Below are 4930 nucleotides of genomic sequence, written 5' to 3'. Positions count from 1 at the left end.
AGGGTATCACCATCCTCCCAGTTACTCAGACTCATAACCTACAGTCATCTTTGACTTTTCACTCATAACTAATCTGTTGCCATAATCTGTCAATTTTACCTATATAACATTTCTCACATAACATTGTACTCTGTTATCTGCTCTCACATCATCACTATACTGGTCCATGCTCTCATTACCTCCCAACTGCATTACTTCATCTGAGTGCTGGTTAGTCTTTCTGACACAAATCTCTCCTCACTCCAAAGTAATCTGCCCCTTTAACTCAGGAAATTCAGTAGCTCCCTATCACCTCTAGGATCAGATATTAAATCCTCTGTTTGGAATTCAAAGTCATTTATGACCTGCCCCAATATTTAAATTCATATTACACTGTGCAATACCATCCTCTTCTTCAATATGCTCTATTACTCAGTGACATTGATCTCCTTTTTATTCTTCTAATAAACTCCATTTGTTAGGAACTCCATTTCCTGACTCAGGGCATTTTTACAGATAGTCTCTCATCACTGGAAAGTTCTCCATCATCTCTACATCCTCATTTCCTTGACTTACTTCAGCTCCTAACTAAAAGCCCATTTTCTACAAGAAGTCTTTTCTAGGATCCCTTAATTTGAATGTTATTCTACTGTTGATTACTTCAAATATATCAATTCCAACAGAGGTAATGAATGGTGAAGAAAAAATATTTGGTGGATGTGAGGAACAACATAAAATGTATGTGAAATTGATATCTTCTGATAGCTATAAATTTATTGTAAAAAGGAATCATATTTTAGTATCAGGACCAAGGAATGCTTATTAAGTGGGCCAGGTCAGTTTGCTGATAATGAAACCAGTGAGAATAATTTTGGAGATATTTCATCACACGTGCTATCAAAAACATTCATGTATTTTACCTACAAGGTTCACTACACTAACAGCTCTACAGAGATTGCTGAATTCCCAATTATACCTGAGATGGCACTGGAACTTATGGCTGTGAACTTCTTGGTTTATTTAATTAAATAAATTATAATTTAAAAAGGTGTTTACATATTTACATAGCTGTTTGCATATTGTATTTCCCATTAGACAGTGAGCTCTTTGAGAGCAGGGACTGTGTTTTGCCTTTCTTTGCATCTCCTTTGCAAAGTATTAAACAAATGCTTGCCTTTCTTTACATTCCCATTGTAGGTATTAAACAAATATTGATTGATTGACTATTGCACTACCCCTAAAAAAGACACTTTACATCTATTTTGTACAGTTCTACATATGTACATTCTCTCCTCTAGTTGAATGTAGATGCCTTGAGGGCAGAGACCATTTCACTTTTGTTTTTGTCTCATTAGCAAACAACAGAAGCTTAATAAATGCTTCTATATTGATCTCTCTCCATCACATTATTTTAGTTGTTTTTCTTTTCACTGCTTTGTAGTTACTTTTTTGCATTCATATATGATCATAGAGTGAAAATAAGAAAGCCAACATTTATGAAGCATCTATTATTATGTACCAAACATTGTGTTAAGAACTTTATATATCATATGCCATATATACATACTCACACATATTCACAATAATACTGATTGAAAAAGGATAAGTGCTACTGTTTCCCCCATTTTATCATTCAGAGAGACATCCAGGACCATCTCCAGTCATCTTGATCTATACATTACCACTGGACCCAGCGGCTTTATAGGGTAAAAAGGAATGCAGATGACCTTGCACAACACTTTCTCACTTAAATCCAATTCACTTGCATATCATGGCATCACTTTACTGATGTGTCTCTTCAAGAATGAAGGACAGACTGTGAATAAAGCTGACCTAGAATTGGTCAATTGGAACACTTCCTTTCTCCCTTCCTTCTTTCCTTCCTTTCTTTTTTCCTTTCTTCCTTCCTTCTATCCTTTCTTTCCTTCCCTTCTTCCTTCTTTCCTTCCTTCCTTACCTTTTTTCCCTTTTTCCCTCCCTCCTTCTCTCCCTCTGTCTACATAAGGTACTATACCCTTAGCTACAGATGCTCTTAAAACTGACACCCTTAAAGACCTTACCTTAAAAAGGCCAAGGCTTCCCATTTCATTCTGGACCATTTGTAGTCATCCTGATCTACATTTGATCACTGGACCCAGATGACTCTGGAGGGGAAAGTGAGGAAGGTGACTGATGGAATTCATGGGAGCTGTTGTAATACATGGGAGCTACCTGACAGTGGCTGCTGCAGATCAAACCCCGAATGGCTCTCTTCTTGTAAAAGGATGATCCAAGGAGACTGAGAAGCAGTTGCTGTTCTCTGACTCCTCTGACTGAGAGGCCATTATGTCTGAACTTCCTCCTCTTCCCTCTGTCTCCAATTTATCTCATTCCCAGTCTTCAACACCTGTGTCAGCAAAGGCTACCTTGTAACTCCTTCAGATGCTATGATCCACAGCTGTGCAGGCTCTTGGAGAATTGACCTGCCCCTTAACAGGCGACCTTGCACAGTTCTCCCTACTTAAATTCAATTCATGTGTAAGTCATGGCATCGCCTCTCTGATAACATGGTCTTCTTTGAGAACAAAGGATAAATAACAAACTTATTCAGGATACCTAGGTTTATAGAGGTTAAGGGATTTATATTTTAGAGATTTATGTAGATTTATATACTTAGTAAGTGTGTGAGACTGATTTGAACTCAGGTCTTCTTTACTCCAGATTCAGTGTTCTATCCACTGCACTATCTACTTTCATCTGAGTGAAAGAGAACTCAGAGATGACTGTCTAACCCACTTCATTTTCAGATGAAAGAATTGAAAATTAATTACCCATGACATTTGAAAGACGTGATCAAAGTCATCCATTCAGGAACAGTGCTGTGATCTGATGCCAGGTTTTCTTATTCCAAATTTCATGTATTTTTCGAATGCCTCTTTTTCTCTTTATTGCTGCCTCCCAGAAGAATGGAAGTTTGAGCATAGAATCATAGATCTGGGGTCAAAAGGAGCTGCAAAGGCCATCTAGTCCTTTTAAAAATAATGAAACTGAATCTACTAAAGAGTAAAGACCCTTACTTGAGCATATTAGTAATAATCAGATTCACCCCAAACCACTGCTTATACCACTGTACTTTTTTCTTTCCATTTAAAGTCAGGTATGAAGAAAAGCCTGAATACTCAAGTCACTTGTATTTCAAGCTCTTGAAAAAAATGTTAATTAAAATAACTGGCAGAGTTTATGATTTATTACTAAGAATATTTCCCTTCCAGAAAAATGTTTGCTCTAAGGACAGAGGAAGACTAATATCAAATGTGTTCTTTTATAAAAGTGAACAAGAAAACATTTTTTTGGCCACCTGGTACTTGAAGCATTCTCTCTTTTATCTGGATATAAATTAATGGGAATTGAAATATGATCTAAATAACTGTTCACCAGTTTGCCCCCTATCCCAAGCAATTTATCTGCTATTTAAATGTTGATGTCAATGAATCCATTCTAATTATAGTAGATCTGGAGGTTGAGAAGCTTCTTCAAATCCCCCTTGATTTGTGTTCCTTTTCCACTAGAGCCAGACTTGGGCTCTAAAAGTTAATAGCTTAAGCCCACACAAAGTGTTTAGAAACAACCTCCATAAAAAGGTGATCATCAGTAGGGAAATGGAATAAGAAGTGTTTTGAAAAGGCAAGTGTAGCTTCAGAGACTTTGATCAGCTTCCCTACATAATACTCTGTCTCATCATGGACAATATTCATTTCAAGGCACCACAAAGACTGGACTATTCACAAACTATACCTTAGAAAAAAACATTGCTTTGGTCTCCTATTTTTGCAGGCAACATTCCATCCCTGAATCAAGTCTTGAATTAATTATTTCAAAGCCATGACTTCATTTCCAGGTGAAATAAATGTTTGGAACAGTCTGAGTTTCACTCCTTACCTTTCCTTCACTCCAAATGGAAAAAAAAGGTCCTTTGAGTCTTGTTCACAATTTATGACATGATATCTCCAATGTTAAAAGTATTTCCGCAGGCAAATCCATGGTGTTTATGGATGCATTAATGGCAGAAAAGAGCTGAAGGGTCCCTGTTAGAAAAGCCTACAGTAACTACTTTAACAGGAGTACTGGGTGTCATCTATAATTCATGCAAGTATATTGAAGTTTTCTACTGCCATCCAAGAAAGATGGCTTCTAAGCTGTAGAGTACAATAAGCCAATATTCCTTATAGAGGTCTCCATGTATTTCCAAAAGACTTTAAACAGATCATTTCCCTGCTTTGATCCTTACTGTACTATATGATGCTTTTAGAAATCATAGATTTTCCACCTATTAGGTATTTAGGAGGATTGGTGATCATATCAAGTAAAATCTTCATCTCCTGTAGATTTAATAATTATCCCTAATAAAATTCAATTCATGCATGTATATATGTATATTTATATAAACACAATATAACGCATGTCTATATAATTCACTATATGTACATTGTGTGTATTTACATAGGTGTGTAATGTGACATATGTGGTGTATATCTGTGTATCCCTCATCTTCCTTCTGAGACATCATCAATTGACTATTTGACATTTCTAACTATTTAACATTTCTCATAGTCATCTCAGAATCACCAAATTTGAGATTTTGGAGGAACATAAGTGGCTATTTAGTCCAATCCACATATAAAAGAAAACTCAATATAGTACCTGCTTAATATAGCTAATTTCTGTTTAAGACTTTTAAGAAGAGGAGTGCCCACCATCTTTGAAACTGTCAATTCTACTTTTAGCTATCTCTGATAGGTAGGTATTTTTTTTTATGTCCAGTATTTAAGAATATTCAAAACATAATCTAATGTCTTTCTCTACAAACCCACTGGTGTTTCTAAGTTCTCTATATTTACCAAGGGCAACACCATATTTTTAAGTACTTGGGTTCATAACCATAAATTCATTTTTAACCTTTTTTCTAATGATA

The 4930-nt window shown here is 35.8% G+C and overlaps 1 pseudogene; it reads left to right on the top strand.

The window, feature by feature from the left end:
• The first annotated feature begins 667 nt into the window (after window positions 1-667).
• LOC111719430 lies at window positions 668-1011 on the top strand (annotated as a pseudogene).
• The last annotated feature ends 3919 nt before the right edge of the window (window positions 1012-4930 follow it).

The sequence above is a fragment of the Sarcophilus harrisii genome, chromosome 1, assembly GCF_902635505.1.
Source record: "Sarcophilus harrisii chromosome 1, mSarHar1.11, whole genome shotgun sequence".
In the NCBI taxonomy this organism is placed as follows: domain Eukaryota; kingdom Metazoa; phylum Chordata; class Mammalia; order Dasyuromorphia; family Dasyuridae; genus Sarcophilus; species Sarcophilus harrisii.
The sequence above is the reverse complement of the archived record's forward strand: the minus strand, read 5'-3'. Positions and strand labels throughout refer to the sequence as shown.